We start from the raw sequence: 19,729 nt of genomic DNA, 5'->3' as shown, positions 1-19,729 counted from the left end.
ATATTAGATCCCAGGGAAGAAATGGGTCATGTCTGGTTCTCAGGCTTCCAATACAAAGAAGCTAAAAGAGTTTGTCTATCATACAGAGCAATGGCCTCCTAGGAATCGTTACGAATCCTCATTTTGTGGATGGCAATGTGGTTGGAATTGTATCCACGCATTTCCATCTAAGCTTTCTGCACTCTTCTGCTGACCATACTCTGCACATGGCGGCAAGAGGAGCGGCGTGTGGGTGCTGTCAATGAAGCTTCCATGAGGCAGGGGACCTTTAGAATATCAAGGACATTTGCTAATGTGCCTTTGTGGTTATCAGCCTCCATTTTCAGGCTCTTGATTTCACTTGATTAGTGAAATCTGGGGCCCACAAAGGCTCTGAGGACACCCTGGGAAGAGAAGGAATCTTGACCTTGGGTGGGCCGAGGGACTTGGAGTGAAAGTTGTGGTAGGCATTGTGGGTTCAGGGGTGTGTCCCCTGCCTTTGTCCCTTCTCACGCACTACCCTGGGGTCAGCATAACTGGGGGCGAGAAGACAATGGACATTGGTGGATGTGATATGAGACGCTATGCCTGTCTTGTTGAGTTGACACGTTCATTAGGAGAACAGGGTGTTGTTTTCCACGTTCCCCGTGGAGTGTGGGTTTGCCAGCAGGCACGGCTCTGCTGTTTCATCCTTACTCTGTGGTACCATGGGCCTGTGAGGGAAGGAAGGCCACGGGGTAGGGTGGGTCGTCCTTCCCCCTGCTGTCTTGTTGCAGGTGACAATCACCTGAGGCCCTTCTGAGAAGGAGCTGCCGTTGCTTATGCCTCTTTGATCCTCCAGGGACATTTTCTTCCCTTGTCCCGGATGTGTGTTGGCTCTTGGGCACTGCTTGTGGTGTTTGCTTCCCCCTCCATGTGTCAGGAGGCTGGGTTTTAAAACTGGCAAGAGGCTTGTTTAGCTTTTCAAAAGGTTTGCGAAGAGGCAGAGAGCGCTCAATGACAAGTTTTCCAAAGTCCGTGTTCCCAGAGAAGGGAAGGGGGAGGTCGTGTCCCCCTTTGCAATGGGGATAGTTTAGCTCTTGTTTTGTATTTTCTTTGCCCTGATGCCATGCTCCCATGAGAGACCAGGCCCCATTGGTACCTGCACCCCTTGGGACCTGCACCCTTGGTACCTGCACCTGCGTGGGTGCAGTCAGTGAACCTTCCATGAGGCAGGGGACGTTTCGATTCTCATGGACATGTGCAGATGTTTCTGGATGTCCGGGAACCTCCTGGGTCAGGTGTCCAGGTTAGAGGATTAATCCTTCCTATTTTGTTTCCTTGTGATGTTTCAGGCTCTTGATTTCTCTTGATTAATGAAACCTGGGGTCTAGAAGGGATATGAGTATTTACTGAAACTTGACAGCGGGGGTCGAGGGTCTTAATGTGAACGTGTGGTAGGCATTGTAGGTTCAGGGGCAATGGCAGCCTCTGGGGCATGACAGATATTAGATCCCAGGGAAGAAATGGGTCATGTCTGGTTCTCAGGCTTCCAATACAAAGAAGCTAAAAGAGTTTGTCTATCATACAGAGCAATGGCCTCCTAGGAATCGTTAGGAATCCTCATTTTGTGTATTGGAAAGTGGTTGGAATTGTATCCAAGCCTTTCCATCTAAGCTTTCTGCACTCTTCTGCTGACCATACTCTGAACATGGCGGGAAGACGCGCGGCGTGTGGGTGCTGTCAATGAACCTTCCATGAGGCAGGGGACGTTTAGATTCTCACGGACATGAGCTGATGAGCTGGATGTCCGGGAGTCTCCTGGGTCAGGTGTCCAGGGTGGAGGATTCATCATTGGGCCTTTGTTTCTATACGCCATTTCGGGCCATTCATTTCTCCCAATTAGTGAAACCTAGGGTCCAGAAGGGATATATGAGTAAACTCTGGGAGTGTAAAGAAACTTGCAAGGGGTGGGTAGAGTGTCCTAGTGTGAAAGTGTGGTAGGCATTGTGGGTTCAGGGGAAATGGCAGCATCTGGGCATGACAGATATTAGATCCCAGGGAAGAAATGGGTCATGTCTGGTTCTCAGGCTTCCAATACAAAGAAGCTAAAAGAGTTTGTCTATCATACAGAGCAATGGCCTCCTAGGAATCGTTAGCAATCCTCATTTTGTGTACGGGAATGTGGTTGGAATTGTATCCACGCGTTTCCATCCAAGCTTTCTGCACTCTTCTGCTGACCATACTCTGCACATGGCGGGAAGAGGAGCGGCGTGTGGGTGCTGTCAATGAACCTTCCATGAGGCAGGGGACGTTTAGATTCTCACGGACATGAGCTGATGAGCTGGATGTCCGGGAGTCTCCTGGGTCAGGTGTCCAGGGTGGAGGATTCATCCTTGGGCCTTTGTTTCTATACGCCATTTCGGGCCATTCATTTCTCCCAATTAGTGAAACCTAGGGTCCAGAAGGGATATATGAGTAAACTCTGGGAGTGTAAAGAGACTTGCAAGGCGGTGGGTAGTGTGTCTTAGTGTGAAAGTGTGGTAGGCATTGTGGGTTCAGGGGCAATGGCAGCATCTGGCGACTGGGCAGATATTAGTTCCCCGGGAAGAAATGGGTCATGTCTGGTTCTCAGGCTTCCAATACAAAGAAGCTAAAAGAGTTTGTCTATCATACAGAGCAATGGCCTCCTAGGAATCGTTACGAATCCTCATTTTGTGGATGGCAATGTGGTTGGAATTGTATCCACGCATTTCCATCTAAGCTTTCTGCACTCTTCTGCTGACCATACTCTGCACATGGCGGCCAGAGGAGCGGCGTGTGGGTGCTGTCAATGAAGCTTCCATGAGGCAGGGGACCTTTAGAATATCAAGGACATTTGCTAATGTGCCTTTGTGGTTATCAGCCTCCATTTTCAGGCTCTTGATTTCACTTGATTAGTGAAATCTGGGGCCCACAAAGGCTCTGAGGACACCCTGGGAAGAGAAGGAATCTTGACCTTGGGTGGGCCGAGGGACTTGGAGTGAAAGTTGTGGTAGGCATTGTGGGTTCAGGGGTGTGTCCCCTGCCTTTGTCCCTTCTCACGCACTACCCTGGGGTCAGCATAACTGGGGGCGAGAAGACAATGGACATTGGTGGATGTGATATGAGACGCTATGCCTGTCTTGTTGAGTTGACACGTTCATTAGGAGAACAGGGTGTTGTTTTCCACGTTCCCCGTGGAGTGTGGGTTTGCCAGCAGGCACGGCTCTGCTGTTTCATCCTTACTCTGTGGTACCATGGGCCTGTGAGGGAAGGAAGGCCACGGGGTAGGGTGGGTCGTCCTTCCCCCTGCTGTCTTGTTGCAGGTGACAATCACCTGAGGCCCTTCTGAGAAGGAGCTGCCGTTGCTTATGCCTCTTTGATCCTCCAGGGACATTTTCTTCCCTTGTCCCGGATGTGTGTTGGCTCTTGGGCACTGCTTGTGGTGTTTGCTTCCCCCTCCATGTGTCAGGAGGCTGGGTTTTAAAACTGGCAAGAGGCTTGTTTAGCTTTTCAAAAGGTTTGCGAAGAGGCAGAGAGCGCTCAATGACAAGTTTTCCAAAGTCCGTGTTCCCAGAGAAGGGAAGGGGGAGGTCGTGTCCCCCTTTGCAATGGGGATAGTTTAGCTCTTGTTTTGTATTTTCTTTGCCCTGATGCCATGCTCCCATGAGAGACCAGGCCCCATTGGTACCTGCACCCCTTGGGACCTGCACCCTTGGTACCTGCACCTGCGTGGGTGCAGTCAGTGAACCTTCCATGAGGCAGGGGACGTTTCGATTCTCATGGACATGTGCAGATGTTTCTGGATGTCCGGGAACCTCCTGGGTCAGGTGTCCAGGTTAGAGGATTAATCCTTCCTATTTTGTTTCCTTGTGATGTTTCAGGCTCTTGATTTCTCTTGATTAATGAAACCTGGGGTCTAGAAGGGATATGAGTATTTACTGAAACTTGACAGCGGGGGTCGAGGGTCTTAATGTGAACGTGTGGTAGGCATTGTAGGTTCAGGGGCAATGGCAGCCTCTGGGGCATGACAGATATTAGATCCCAGGGAAGAAATGGGTCATGTCTGGTTCTCAGGCTTCCAATACAAAGAAGCTAAAAGAGTTTGTCTATCATACAGAGCAATGGCCTCCTAGGAATCGTTAGGAATCCTCATTTTGTGTATTGGAAAGTGGTTGGAATTGTATCCAAGCCTTTCCATCTAAGCTTTCTGCACTCTTCTGCTGACCATACTCTGAACATGGCGGGAAGACGCGCGGCGTGTGGGTGCTGTCAATGAACCTTCCATGAGGCAGGGGACGTTTAGATTCTCACGGACATGAGCTGATGAGCTGGATGTCCGGGAGTCTCCTGGGTCAGGTGTCCAGGGTGGAGGATTCATCGTTGGGCCTTTGTTTCTATACGTCATTTCGGGCCATTCATTTCTCCCAATTAGTGAAACCTAGGGTCCAGAAGGGATATATGAGTAAACTCTGGGAGTGTAAAGAAACTTGCAAGGGGTGGGTAGAGTGTCCTAGTGTGAAAGTGTGGTAGGCATTGTGGGTTCAGGGGCAATGGCAGCATCTGGGCATGACAGATATTAGATCCCAGGGAAGAAATGGGTCATGTCTGGTTCTCAGGCTTCCAATACAAAGAAGCTAAAAGAGTTTGTCTATCATACAGAGCAATGGCCTCCTAGGAATCGTTAGCAATCCTCATTTTGTGTACGGGAATGTGGTTGGAATTGTATCCACGCGTTTCCATCCAAGCTTTCTGCACTCTTCAGCTGACCATACTCTGCACATGGCGGGAAGAGGAGCGGCGTGTGGGTGCTGTCAATGAACCTTCCATGAGGCAGGGGACGTTTAGATTCTCACGGACATGAGCTGATGAGCTGGATGTCCGGGAGTCTCCTGGGTCAGGTGTCCAGGGTGGAGGATTCATCCTTGGGCCTTTGTTTCTATACGCCATTTCGGGCCATTCATTTCTCCCAATTAGTGAAACCTAGGGTCCAGAAGGGATATATGAGTAAACTCTGGGAGTGTAAAGAGACTTGCAAGGCGGTGGGTAGTGTGTCTTAGTGTGAAAGTGTGGTAGGCATTGTGGGTTCAGGGGCAATGGCAGCATCTGGCGACTGGGCAGATATTAGTTCCCCGGGAAGAAATGGGTCATGTCTGGTTCTCAGGCTTCCAATACAAAGAAGCTAAAAGAGTTTGTCTATCATACAGAGCAATGGCCTCCTAGGAATCGTTACGAATCCTCATTTTGTGGATGGCAATGTGGTTGGAATTGTATCCACGCATTTCCATCTAAGCTTTCTGCACTCTTCTGCTGACCATACTCTGCACATGGCGGCAAGAGGAGCGGCGTGTGGGTGCTGTCAATGAAGCTTCCATGAGGCAGGGGACCTTTAGAATATCAAGGACATTTGCTAATGTGCCTTTGTGGTTATCAGCCTCCATTTTCAGGCTCTTGATTTCACTTGATTAGTGAAATCTGGGGCCCACAAAGGCTCTGAGGACACCCTGGGAAGAGAAGGAATCTTGACCTTGGGTGGGCCGAGGGACTTGGAGTGAAAGTTGTGGTAGGCATTGTGGGTTCAGGGGTGTGTCCCCTGCCTTTGTCCCTTCTCACGCACTACCCTGGGGTCAGCATAACTGGGGGCGAGAAGACAATGGACATTGGTGGATGTGATATGAGACGCTATGCCTGTCTTGTTGAGTTGACACGTTCATTAGGAGAACAGGGTGTTGTTTTCCACGTTCCCCGTGGAGTGTGGGTTTGCCAGCAGGCACGGCTCTGCTGTTTCATCCTTACTCTGTGGTACCATGGGCCTGTGAGGGAAGGAAGGCCACGGGGTAGGGTGGGTCGTCCTTCCCCCTGCTGTCTTGTTGCAGGTGACAATCACCTGAGGCCCTTCTGAGAAGGAGCTGCCGTTGCTTATGCCTCTTTGATCCTCCAGGGACATTTTCTTCCCTTGTCCCGGATGTGTGTTGGCTCTTGGGCACTGCTTGTGGTGTTTGCTTCCCCCTCCATGTGTCAGGAGGCTGGGTTTTAAAACTGGCAAGAGGCTTGTTTAGCTTTTCAAAAGGTTTGCGAAGAGGCAGAGAGCGCTCAATGACAAGTTTTCCAAAGTCCGTGTTCCCAGAGAAGGGAAGGGGGAGGTCGTGTCCCCCTTTGCAATGGGGATAGTTTAGCTCTTGTTTTGTATTTTCTTTGCCCTGATGCCATGCTCCCATGAGAGACCAGGCCCCATTGGTACCTGCACCCCTTGGGACCTGCACCCTTGGTACCTGCACCTGCGTGGGTGCAGTCAGTGAACCTTCCATGAGGCAGGGGACGTTTCGATTCTCATGGACATGTGCAGATGTTTCTGGATGTCCGGGAACCTCCTGGGTCAGGTGTCCAGGTTAGAGGATTAATCCTTCCTATTTTGTTTCCTTGTGATGTTTCAGGCTCTTGATTTCTCTTGATTAATGAAACCTGGGGTCTAGAAGGGATATGAGTATTTACTGAAACTTGACAGCGGGGGTCGAGGGTCTTAATGTGAACGTGTGGTAGGCATTGTAGGTTCAGGGGCAATGGCAGCCTCTGGGGCATGACAGATATTAGATCCCAGGGAAGAAATGGGTCATGTCTGGTTCTCAGGCTTCCAATACAAAGAAGCTAAAAGAGTTTGTCTATCATACAGAGCAATGGCCTCCTAGGAATCGTTACGAATCCTCATTTTGTGGATGGCAATGTGGTTGGAATTGTATCCACGCATTTCCATCTAAGCTTTCTGCACTCTTCTGCTGACCATACTCTGCACATGGCGGCAAGAGGAGCGGCGTGTGGGTGCTGTCAATGAAGCTTCCATGAGGCAGGGGACCTTTAGAATATCAAGGACATTTGCTAATGTGCCTTTGTGGTTATCAGCCTCCATTTTCAGGCTCTTGATTTCACTTGATTAGTGAAATCTGGGGCCCACAAAGGCTCTGAGGACACCCTGGGAAGAGAAGGAATCTTGACCTTGGGTGGGCCGAGGGACTTGGAGTGAAAGTTGTGGTAGGCATTGTGGGTTCAGGGGTGTGTCCCCTGCCTTTGTCCCTTCTCACGCACTACCCTGGGGTCAGCATAACTGGGGGCGAGAAGACAATGGACATTGGTGGATGTGATATGAGACGCTATGCCTGTCTTGTTGAGTTGACACGTTCATTAGGAGAACAGGGTGTTGTTTTCCACGTTCCCCGTGGAGTGTGGGTTTGCCAGCAGGCACGGCTCTGCTGTTTCATCCTTACTCTGTGGTACCATGGGCCTGTGAGGGAAGGAAGGCCACGGGGTAGGGTGGGTCGTCCTTCCCCCTGCTGTCTTGTTGCAGGTGACAATCACCTGAGGCCCTTCTGAGAAGGAGCTGCCGTTGCTTATGCCTCTTTGATCCTCCAGGGACATTTTCTTCCCTTGTCCCGGATGTGTGTTGGCTCTTGGGCACTGCTTGTGGTGTTTGCTTCCCCCTCCATGTGTCAGGAGGCTGGGTTTTAAAACTGGCAAGAGGCTTGTTTAGCTTTTCAAAAGGTTTGCGAAGAGGCAGAGAGCGCTCAATGACAAGTTTTCCAAAGTCCGTGTTCCCAGAGAAGGGAAGGGGGAGGTCGTGTCCCCCTTTGCAATGGGGATAGTTTAGCTCTTGTTTTGTATTTTCTTTGCCCTGATGCCATGCTCCCATGAGAGACCAGGCCCCATTGGTACCTGCACCCCTTGGGACCTGCACCCTTGGTACCTGCACCTGCGTGGGTGCAGTCAGTGAACCTTCCATGAGGCAGGGGACGTTTCGATTCTCATGGACATGTGCAGATGTTTCTGGATGTCCGGGAACCTCCTGGGTCAGGTGTCCAGGTTAGAGGATTAATCCTTCCTATTTTGTTTCCTTGTGATGTTTCAGGCTCTTGATTTCTCTTGATTAATGAAACCTGGGGTCTAGAAGGGATATGAGTATTTACTGAAACTTGACAGCGGGGGTCGAGGGTCTTAATGTGAACGTGTGGTAGGCATTGTAGGTTCAGGGGCAATGGCAGCCTCTGGGGCATGACAGATATTAGATCCCAGGGAAGAAATGGGTCATGTCTGGTTCTCAGGCTTCCAATACAAAGAAGCTAAAAGAGTTTGTCTATCATACAGAGCAATGGCCTCCTAGGAATCGTTACGAATCCTCATTTTGTGGATGGCAATGTGGTTGGAATTGTATCCACGCATTTCCATCTAAGCTTTCTGCACTCTTCTGCTGACCATACTCTGCACATGGCGGCAAGAGGAGCGGCGTGTGGGTGCTGTCAATGAAGCTTCCATGAGGCAGGGGACCTTTAGAATATCAAGGACATTTGCTAATGTGCCTTTGTGGTTATCAGCCTCCATTTTCAGGCTCTTGATTTCACTTGATTAGTGAAATCTGGGGCCCACAAAGGCTCTGAGGACACCCTGGGAAGAGAAGGAATCTTGACCTTGGGTGGGCCGAGGGACTTGGAGTGAAAGTTGTGGTAGGCATTGTGGGTTCAGGGGTGTGTCCCCTGCCTTTGTCCCTTCTCACGCACTACCCTGGGGTCAGCATAACTGGGGGCGAGAAGACAATGGACATTGGTGGATGTGATATGAGACGCTATGCCTGTCTTGTTGAGTTGACACGTTCATTAGGAGAACAGGGTGTTGTTTTCCACGTTCCCCGTGGAGTGTGGGTTTGCCAGCAGGCACGGCTCTGCTGTTTCATCCTTACTCTGTGGTACCATGGGCCTGTGAGGGAAGGAAGGCCACGGGGTAGGGTGGGTCGTCCTTCCCCCTGCTGTCTTGTTGCAGGTGACAATCACCTGAGGCCCTTCTGAGAAGGAGCTGCCGTTGCTTATGCCTCTTTGATCCTCCAGGGACATTTTCTTCCCTTGTCCCGGATGTGTGTTGGCTCTTGGGCACTGCTTGTGGTGTTTGCTTCCCCCTCCATGTGTCAGGAGGCTGGGTTTTAAAACTGGCAAGAGGCTTGTTTAGCTTTTCAAAAGGTTTGCGAAGAGGCAGAGAGCGCTCAATGACAAGTTTTCCAAAGTCCGTGTTCCCAGAGAAGGGAAGGGGGAGGTCGTGTCCCCCTTTGCAATGGGGATAGTTTAGCTCTTGTTTTGTATTTTCTTTGCCCTGATGCCATGCTCCCATGAGAGACCAGGCCCCATTGGTACCTGCACCCCTTGGGACCTGCACCCTTGGTACCTGCACCTGCGTGGGTGCAGTCAGTGAACCTTCCATGAGGCAGGGGACGTTTCGATTCTCATGGACATGTGCAGATGTTTCTGGATGTCCGGGAACCTCCTGGGTCAGGTGTCCAGGTTAGAGGATTAATCCTTCCTATTTTGTTTCCTTGTGATGTTTCAGGCTCTTGATTTCTCTTGATTAATGAAACCTGGGGTCTAGAAGGGATATGAGTATTTACTGAAACTTGACAGCGGGGGTCGAGGGTCTTAATGTGAACGTGTGGTAGGCATTGTAGGTTCAGGGGCAATGGCAGCCTCTGGGGCATGACAGATATTAGATCCCAGGGAAGAAATGGGTCATGTCTGGTTCTCAGGCTTCCAATACAAAGAAGCTAAAAGAGTTTGTCTATCATACAGAGCAATGGCCTCCTAGGAATCGTTAGGAATCCTCATTTTGTGTATTGGAAAGTGGTTGGAATTGTATCCAAGCCTTTCCATCTAAGCTTTCTGCACTCTTCTGCTGACCATACTCTGAACATGGCGGGAAGACGCGCGGCGTGTGGGTGCTGTCAATGAACCTTCCATGAGGCAGGGGACGTTTAGATTCTCACGGACATGAGCTGATGAGCTGGATGTCCGGGAGTCTCCTGGGTCAGGTGTCCAGGGTGGAGGATTCATCATTGGGCCTTTGTTTCTATACGCCATTTCGGGCCATTCATTTCTCCCAATTAGTGAAACCTAGGGTCCAGAAGGGATATATGAGTAAACTCTGGGAGTGTAAAGAAACTTGCAAGGGGTGGGTAGAGTGTCCTAGTGTGAAAGTGTGGTAGGCATTGTGGGTTCAGGGGAAATGGCAGCATCTGGGCATGACAGATATTAGATCCCAGGGAAGAAATGGGTCATGTCTGGTTCTCAGGCTTCCAATACAAAGAAGCTAAAAGAGTTTGTCTATCATACAGAGCAATGGCCTTCTAGGAATCGTTAGCAATCCTCATTTTGTGTACGGGAATGTGGTTGGAATTGTATCCACGCGTTTCCATCCAAGCTTTCTGCACTCTTCTGCTGACCATACTCTGCACATGGCGGGAAGAGGAGCGGCGTGTGGGTGCTGTCAATGAACCTTCCATGAGGCAGGGGACGTTTAGATTCTCACGGACATGAGCTGATGAGCTGGATGTCCGGGAGTCTCCTGGGTCAGGTGTCCAGGGTGGAGGATTCATCCTTGGGCCTTTGTTTCTATACGCCATTTCGGGCCATTCATTTCTCCCAATTAGTGAAACCTAGGGTCCAGAAGGGATATATGAGTAAACTCTGGGAGTGTAAAGAGACTTGCAAGGCGGTGGGTAGTGTGTCTTAGTGTGAAAGTGTGGTAGGCATTGTGGGTTCAGGGGCAATGGCAGCATCTGGCGACTGGGCAGATATTAGTTCCCCGGGAAGAAATGGGTCATGTCTGGTTCTCAGGCTTCCAATACAAAGAAGCTAAAAGAGTTTGTCTATCATACAGAGCAATGGCCTCCTAGGAATCGTTACGAATCCTCATTTTGTGGATGGCAATGTGGTTGGAATTGTATCCACGCATTTCCATCTAAGCTTTCTGCACTCTTCTGCTGACCATACTCTGCACATGGCGGCAAGAGGAGCGGCGTGTGGGTGCTGTCAATGAAGCTTCCATGAGGCAGGGGACCTTTAGAATATCAAGGACATTTGCTAATGTGCCTTTGTGGTTATCAGCCTCCATTTTCAGGCTCTTGATTTCACTTGATTAGTGAAATCTGGGGCCCACAAAGGCTCTGAGGACACCCTGGGAAGAGAAGGAATCTTGACCTTGGGTGGGCCGAGGGACTTGGAGTGAAAGTTGTGGTAGGCATTGTGGGTTCAGGGGTGTGTCCCCTGCCTTTGTCCCTTCTCACGCACTACCCTGGGGTCAGCATAACTGGGGGCGAGAAGACAATGGACATTGGTGGATGTGATATGAGACGCTATGCCTGTCTTGTTGAGTTGACACGTTCATTAGGAGAACAGGGTGTTGTTTTCCACGTTCCCCGTGGAGTGTGGGTTTGCCAGCAGGCACGGCTCTGCTGTTTCATCCTTACTCTGTGGTACCATGGGCCTGTGAGGGAAGGAAGGCCACGGGGTAGGGTGGGTCGTCCTTCCCCCTGCTGTCTTGTTGCAGGTGACAATCACCTGAGGCCCTTCTGAGAAGGAGCTGCCGTTGCTTATGCCTCTTTGATCCTCCAGGGACATTTTCTTCCCTTGTCCCGGATGTGTGTTGGCTCTTGGGCACTGCTTGTGGTGTTTGCTTCCCCCTCCATGTGTCAGGAGGCTGGGTTTTAAAACTGGCAAGAGGCTTGTTTAGCTTTTCAAAAGGTTTGCGAAGAGGCAGAGAGCGCTCAATGACAAGTTTTCCAAAGTCCGTGTTCCCAGAGAAGGGAAGGGGGAGGTCGTGTCCCCCTTTGCAATGGGGATAGTTTAGCTCTTGTTTTGTATTTTCTTTGCCCTGATGCCATGCTCCCATGAGAGACCAGGCCCCATTGGTACCTGCACCCCTTGGGACCTGCACCCTTGGTACCTGCACCTGCGTGGGTGCAGTCAGTGAACCTTCCATGAGGCAGGGGACGTTTCGATTCTCATGGACATGTGCAGATGTTTCTGGATGTCCGGGAACCTCCTGGGTCAGGTGTCCAGGTTAGAGGATTAATCCTTCCTATTTTGTTTCCTTGTGATGTTTCAGGCTCTTGATTTCTCTTGATTAATGAAACCTGGGGTCTAGAAGGGATATGAGTATTTACTGAAACTTGACAGCGGGGGTCGAGGGTCTTAATGTGAACGTGTGGTAGGCATTGTAGGTTCAGGGGCAATGGCAGCCTCTGGGGCATGACAGATATTAGATCCCAGGGAAGAAATGGGTCATGTCTGGTTCTCAGGCTTCCAATACAAAGAAGCTAAAAGAGTTTGTCTATCATACAGAGCAATGGCCTCCTAGGAATCGTTAGGAATCCTCATTTTGTGTATTGGAAAGTGGTTGGAATTGTATCCAAGCCTTTCCATCTAAGCTTTCTGCACTCTTCTGCTGACCATACTCTGAACATGGCGGGAAGACGCGCGGCGTGTGGGTGCTGTCAATGAACCTTCCATGAGGCAGGGGACGTTTAGATTCTCACGGACATGAGCTGATGAGCTGGATGTCCGGGAGTCTCCTGGGTCAGGTGTCCAGGGTGGAGGATTCATCCTTGGGCCTTTGTTTCTATACGCCATTTCGGGCCATTCATTTCTCCCAATTAGTGAAACCTAGGGTCCAGAAGGGATATATGAGTAAACTCTGGGAGTGTAAAGAGACTTGCAAGGCGGTGGGTAGTGTGTCTTAGTGTGAAAGTGTGGTAGGCATTGTGGGTTCAGGGGCAATGGCAGCATCTGGCGACTGGGCAGATATTAGTTCCCCGGGAAGAAATGGGTCATGTCTGGTTCTCAGGCTTCCAATACAAAGAAGCTAAAAGAGTTTGTCTATCATACAGAGCAATGGCCTCCTAGGAATCGTTACGAATCCTCATTTTGTGGATGGCAATGTGGTTGGAATTGTATCCACGCATTTCCATCTAAGCTTTCTGCACTCTTCTGCTGACCATACTCTGCACATGGCGGCAAGAGGAGCGGCGTGTGGGTGCTGTCAATGAAGCTTCCATGAGGCAGGGGACCTTTAGAATATCAAGGACATTTGCTAATGTGCCTTTGTGGTTATCAGCGTCCATTTTCAGGCTCTTGATTTCACTTGATTAGTGAAATCTGGGGCCCACAAAGGCTCTGAGGACACCCTGGGAAGAGAAGGAATCTTGACCTTGGGTGGGCCGAGGGACTTGGAGTGAAAGTTGTGGTAGGCATTGTGGGTTCAGGGGTGTGTCCCCTGCCTTTGTCCCTTCTCACGCACTACCCTGGGGTCAGCATAACTGGGGGCGAGAAGACAATGGACATTGGTGGATGTGATATGAGACGCTATGCCTGCCTTGTTGAGTTGACACGTTCATTAGGAGAACAGGGTGTTGTTTTCCACGTTCCCCGTGGAGTGTGGGTTTGCCAGCAGGCACGGCTCTGCTGTTTCATCCTTACTCTGTGGTACCATGGGCCTGTGAGGGAAGGCCACGGGGTAGGGTGGGTCGTCCTTCCCCCTGCTGTCTTGTTGCAGGTGACAATCACCTGAGGCCCTTCTGAGAAGGAGCTGCCGTTGCTTATGCCTCTTTGATCCTCCAGGGACATTTTCTTCCCTTGTCCCGGATGTGTGTTGGCTCTTGGGCACTGCTTGTGGTGTTTGCTTCCCCCTCCATGTGTCAGGAGGCTGGGTTTTAAAACTGGCAAGAGGCTTGTTTAGCTTTTCAAAAGGTTTGCGAAGAGGCAGAGAGCGCTCAATGACAAGTTTTCCAAAGTCCGTGTTCCCAGAGAAGGGAAGGGGGAGGTCGTGTCCCCCTTTGCAATGGGGATAGTTTAGCTCTTGTTTTGTATTTTCTTTGCCCTGATGCCATGCTCCCATGAGAGACCAGGCCCCATTGGTACCTGCACCCCTTGGGACCTGCACCCTTGGTACCTGCACCTGCGTGGGTGCAGTCAGTGAACCTTCCATGAGGCAGGGGACGTTTCGATTCTCATGGACATGTGCAGATGTTTCTGGATGTCCGGGAACCTCCTGGGTCAGGTGTCCAGGTTAGAGGATTAATCCTTCCTATTTTGTTTCCTTGTGATGTTTCAGGCTCTTGATTTCTCTTGATTAATGAAACCTGGGGTCTAGAAGGGATATGAGTATTTACTGAAACTTGACAGCGGGGGTCGAGGGTCTTAATGTGAACGTGTGGTAGGCATTGTAGGTTCAGGGGCAATGGCAGCCTCTGGGGCATGACAGATATTAGATCCCAGGGAAGAAATGGGTCATGTCTGGTTCTCAGGCTTCCAATACAAAGAAGCTAAAAGAGTTTGTCTATCATACAGAGCAATGGCCTCCTAGGAATCGTTAGGAATCCTCATTTTGTGTATTGGAAAGTGGTTGGAATTGTATCCAAGCCTTTCCATCTAAGCTTTCTGCACTCTTCTGCTGACCATACTCTGAACATGGCGGGAAGATGCGCGGCGTGTGGGTGCTGTCAATGAACCTTCCATGAGGCAGGGGACGTTTAGATTCTCACGGACATGAGCTGATGAGCTGGATGTCCGGGAGTCTCCTGGGTCAGGTGTCCAGGGTGGAGGATTCATCGTTGGGCCTTTGTTTCTATACGCCATTTCGGGCCATTCATTTCTCCCAATTAGTGAAACCTAGGGTCCAGAAGGGATATATGAGTAAACTCTGGGAGTGTAAAGAGACTTGCAAGGGGGTGGGTAGTGTGTCTTAGTGTGAAAGTGTGGTAGGCATTGTGGGTTCAGGGGCAATGGCAGCATCTGGCGACTGGGCAGATATTAGTTCCCCGGGAAGAAATGGGTCATGTCTGGTTCTCAGGCTTCCAATACAAAGAAGCTAAAAGAGTTTGTCTATCATACAGAGCAATGGCCTCCTAGGAATCGTTACGAATCCTCATTTTGTGGATGGCAATGTGGTTGGAATTGTATCCACGCATTTCCATCTAAGCTTTCTGCACTCTTCTGCTGACCATACTCTGCACATGGCGGCAAGAGGAGCGGCGTGTGGGTGCTGTCAATGAAGCTTCCATGAGGCAGGGGACCTTTAGAATATCAAGGACATTTGCTAATGTGCCTTTGTGGTTATCAGCCTCCATTTTCAGGCTCTTGATTTCACTTGATTAGTGAAATCTGGGGCCCACAAAGGCTCTGAGGACACCCTGGGAAGAGAAGGAATCTTGACCTTGGGTGGGCCGAGGGACTTGGAGTGAAAGTTGTGGTAGGCATTGTGGGTTCAGGGGTGTGTCCCCTGCCTTTGTCCCTTCTCACGCACTACCCTGGGGTCAGCATAACTGGGGGCGAGAAGACAATGGACATTGGTGGATGTGATATGAGACGCTATGCCTGTCTTGTTGAGTTGACACGTTCATTAGGAGAACAGGGTGTTGTTTTCCACGTTCCCCGTGGAGTGTGGGTTTGCCAGCAGGCACGGCTCTGCTGTTTCATCCTTACTCTGTGGTACCATGGGCCTGTGAGGGAAGGAAGGCCACGGGGTAGGGTGGGTCGTCCTTCCCCCTGCTGTCTTGTTGCAGGTGACAATCACCTGAGGCCCTTCTGAGAAGGAGCTGCCGTTGCTTATGCCTCTTTGATCCTCCAGGGACATTTTCTTCCCTTGTCCCGGATGTGTGTTGGCTCTTGGGCACTGCTTGTGGTGTTTGCTTCCCCCTCCATGTGTCAGGAGGCTGGGTTTTAAAACTGGCAAGAGGCTTGTTTAGCTTTTCAAAAGGTTTGCGAAGAGGCAGAGAGCGCTCAATGACAAGTTTTCCAAAGTCCGTGTTCCCAGAGAAGGGAAGGGGGAGGTCGTGTCCCCCTTTGCAATGGGGATAGTTTAGCTCTTGTTTTGTATTTTCTTTGCCCTGATGCCATGCTCCCATGAGAGACCAGGCCCCATTGGTACCTGCACCCCTTGGGACCTGCACCCTTGGTACCTGCACCTGCGTGGGTGCAGTCAGTGAACCTTCCATGAGGCAGGGGACGTTTCGATTCTCATGGACATGTGCAGATGTTTCTGGATGTCCGGGAACCTCCTGGGTCAGGTGTCCAGGTTAGAGGATTAATCCTTCCTATTTTGTTTCCTTGTGATGTTTCAGGCTCTTGATTTCTCTTGATTAATGAAACCTGGGGTCTAGAAGGGATATGAGTATTTACTGAAACTTGACAGCGGGGGTCGAGGGTCTTAATGTGAACGTGTGGTAGGCATTGTAGGTTCAGGGGCAATGGCAGCCTCTGGGGCATGACAGATATTAGATCCCAGGGAAGAAATGGGTCATGTCTGGTTCTCAGGCTTCCAATACAAAGAAGCTAAAAGAGTTTGTCTATCATACAGAGCAATGGCCTCCTAGGAATCGTTAGGAATCCTCATTTTGTGTATTGGAAAGTGGTTGGAATTGTATCCAAGCCTTTCCATCTAAGCTTTCTGCACTCTTCTGCTGACCATACTCTGAACATGGCGGGAAGACGCGCGGCGTGTGGGTGCTGTCAATGAACCTTCCATGAGGCAGGGGACGTTTAGATTCTCACGGACATGAGCTGATGAGCTGGATGTCCGGGAGTCTCCTGGGTCAGGTGTCCAGGGTGGAGGATTCATCCTTGGGCCTTTGTTTCTATACGCCATTTCGGGCCATTCATTTCTCCCAATTAGTGAAACCTAGGGTCCAGAAGGGATATATGAGTAAACTCTGGGAGTGTAAAGAGACTTGCAAGGCGGTGGGTAGTGTGTCTTAGTGTGAAAGTGTGGTAGGCATTGTGGGTTCAGGGGCAATGGCAGCATCTGGCGACTGGGCAGATATTAGTTCCCCGGGAAGAAATGGGTCATGTCTGGTTCTCAGGCTTCCAATACAAAGAAGCTAAAAGAGTTTGTCTATCATACAGAGCAATGGCCTCCTAGGAATCGTTACGAATCCTCATTTTGTGGATGGCAATGTGGTTGGAATTGTATCCACGCATTTCCATCTAAGCTTTCTGCACTCTTCTGCTGACCATACTCTGCACATGGCGGCAAGAGGAGCGGCGTGTGGGTGCTGTCAATGAAGCTTCCATGAGGCAGGGGACCTTTAGAATATCAAGGACATTTGCTAATGTGCCTTTGTGGTTATCAGCGTCCATTTTCAGGCTCTTGATTTCACTTGATTAGTGAAATCTGGGGCCCACAAAGGCTCTGAGGACACCCTGGGAAGAGAAGGAATCTTGACCTTGGGTGGGCCGAGGGACTTGGAGTGAAAGTTGTGGTAGGCATTGTGGGTTCAGGGGTGTGTCCCCTGCCTTTGTCCCTTCTCACGCACTACCCTGGGGTCAGCATAACTGGGGGCGAGAAGACAATGGACATTGGTGGATGTGATATGAGACGCTATGCCTGCCTTGTTGAGTTGACACGTTCATTAGGAGAACAGGGTGTTGTTTTCCACGTTCCCCGTGGAGTGTGGGTTTGCCAGCAGGCACGGCTCTGCTGTTTCATCCTTACTCTGTGGTACCATGGGCCTGTGAGGGAAGGCCACGGGGTAGGGTGGGTCGTCCTTCCCCCTGCTGTCTTGTTGCAGGTGACAATCACCTGAGGCCCTTCTGAGAAGGAGCTGCCGTTGCTTATGCCTCTTTGATCCTCCAGGGACATTTTCTTCCCTTGTCCCGGATGTGTGTTGGCTCTTGGGCACTGCTTGTGGTGTTTGCTTCCCCCTCCATGTGTCAGGAGGCTGGGTTTTAAAACTGGCAAGAGGCTTGTTTAGCTTTTCAAAAGGTTTGCGAAGAGGCAGAGAGCGCTCAATGACAAGTTTTCCAAAGTCCGTGTTCCCAGAGAAGGGAAGGGGGAGGTCGTGTCCCCCTTTGCAATGGGGATAGTTTAGCTCTTGTTTTGTATTTTCTTTGCCCTGATGCCATGCTCCCATGAGAGACCAGGCCCCATTGGTACCTGCACCCCTTGGGACCTGCACCCTTGGTACCTGCACCTGCGTGGGTGCAGTCAGTGAACCTTCCATGAGGCAGGGGACGTTTCGATTCTCATGGACATGTGCAGATGTTTCTGGATGTCCGGGAACCTCCTGGGTCAGGTGTCCAGGTTAGAGGATTAATCCTTCCTATTTTGTTTCCTTGTGATGTTTCAGGCTCTTGATTTCTCTTGATTAATGAAACCTGGGGTCTAGAAGGGATATGAGTATTTACTGAAACTTGACAGCGGGGGTCGAGGGTCTTAATGTGAACGTGTGGTAGGCATTGTAGGTTCAGGGGCAATGGCAGCCTCTGGGGCATGACAGATATTAGATCCCAGGGAAGAAATGGGTCATGTCTGGTTCTCAGGCTTCCAATACAAAGAAGCTAAAAGAGTTTGTCTATCATACAGAGCAATGGCCTCCTAGGAATCGTTAGGAATCCTCATTTTGTGTATTGGAAAGTGGTTGGAATTGTATCCAAGCCTTTCCATCTAAGCTTTCTGCACTCTTCTGCTGACCATACTCTGAACATGGCGGGAAGATGCGCGGCGTGTGGGTGCTGTCAATGAACCTTCCATGAGGCAGGGGACGTTTAGATTCTCACGGACATGAGCTGATGAGCTGGATGTCCGGGAGTCTCCTGGGTCAGGTGTCCAGGGTGGAGGATTCATCGTTGGGCCTTTGTTTCTATACGCCATTTCGGGCCATTCATTTCTCCCAATTAGTGAAACCTAGGGTCCAGAAGGGATATATGAGTAAACTCTGGGAGTGTAAAGAGACTTGCAAGGGGGTGGGTAGTGTGTCTTAGTGTGAAAGTGTGGTAGGCATTGTGGGTTCAGGGGCAATGGCAGCATCTGGCGACTGGGCAGATATTAGTTCCCCGGGAAGAAATGGGTCATGTCTGGTTCTCAGGCTTCCAATACAAAGAAGCTAAAAGAGTTTGTCTATCATACAGAGCAATGGCCTCCTAGGAATCGTTACGAATCCTCATTTTGTGGATGGCAATGTGGTTGGAATTGTATCCACGCATTTCCATCTAAGCTTTCTGCACTCTTCTGCTGACCATACTCTGCACATGGCGGCAAGAGGAGCGGCGTGTGGGTGCTGTCAATGAAGCTTCCATGAGGCAGGGGACCTTTAGAATATCAAGGACATTTGCTAATGTGCCTTTGTGGTTATCAGCCTCCATTTTCAGGCTCTTGATTTCACTTGATTAGTGAAATCTGGGGCCCACAAAGGCTCTGAGGACACCCTGGGAAGAGAAGGAATCTTGACCTTGGGTGGGCCGAGGGACTTGGAGTGAAAGTTGTGGTAGGCATTGTGGGTTCAGGGGTGTGTCCCCTGCCTTTGTCCCTTCTCACGCACTACCCTGGGGTCAGCATAACTGGGGGCGAGAAGACAATGGACATTGGTGGATGTGATATGAGACGCTATGCCTGTCTTGTTGAGTTGACACGTTCATTAGGAGAACAGGGTGTTGTTTTCCACGTTCCCCGTGGAGTGTGGGTTTGCCAGCAGGCACGGCTCTGCTGTTTCATCCTTACTCTGTGGTACCATGGGCCTGTGAGGGAAGGAAGGCCACGGGGTAGGGTGGGTCGTCCTTCCCCCTGCTGTCTTGTTGCAGGTGACAATCACCTGAGGCCCTTCTGAGAAGGAGCTGCCGTTGCTTATGCCTCTTTGATCCTCCAGGGACATTTTCTTCCCTTGTCCCGGATGTGTGTTGGCTCTTGGGCACTGCTTGTGGTGTTTGCTTCCCCCTCCATGTGTCAGGAGGCTGGGTTTTAAAACTGGCAAGAGGCTTGTTTAGCTTTTCAAAAGGTTTGCGAAGAGGCAGAGAGCGCTCAATGACAAGTTTTCCAAAGTCCGTGTTCCCAGAGAAGGGAAGGGGGAGGTCGTGTCCCCCTTTGCAATGGGGATAGTTTAGCTCTTGTTTTGTATTTTCTTTGCCCTGATGCCATGCTCCCATGAGAGACCAGGCCCCATTGGTACCTGCACCCC

General features: G+C 50.5%; 1 long non-coding RNA gene across 4 annotated transcripts in view; it reads left to right on the top strand.

Moving 5' to 3' along the window:
• Positions 1-19,729, top strand: part of LOC109496775 — a 36,389-nt gene extending 16,660 nt beyond the window's left edge. For all 4 annotated transcript variants that reach the window (XR_006592820.1, XR_006592819.1, XR_006592818.1 and 1 more), the window contains one exon: positions 1-19,729. This exon is cut by the window's left edge and continues 8,621 nt beyond it. This is a non-coding gene — a long non-coding RNA (uncharacterized LOC109496775).

This window comes from Felis catus, chromosome X, assembly GCF_018350175.1.
Source record: "Felis catus isolate Fca126 chromosome X, F.catus_Fca126_mat1.0, whole genome shotgun sequence".
Classification (NCBI taxonomy): Eukaryota; Metazoa; Chordata; class Mammalia; order Carnivora; family Felidae; genus Felis; species Felis catus.
This window is presented reverse-complemented; position numbering and strand designations above follow the sequence as displayed.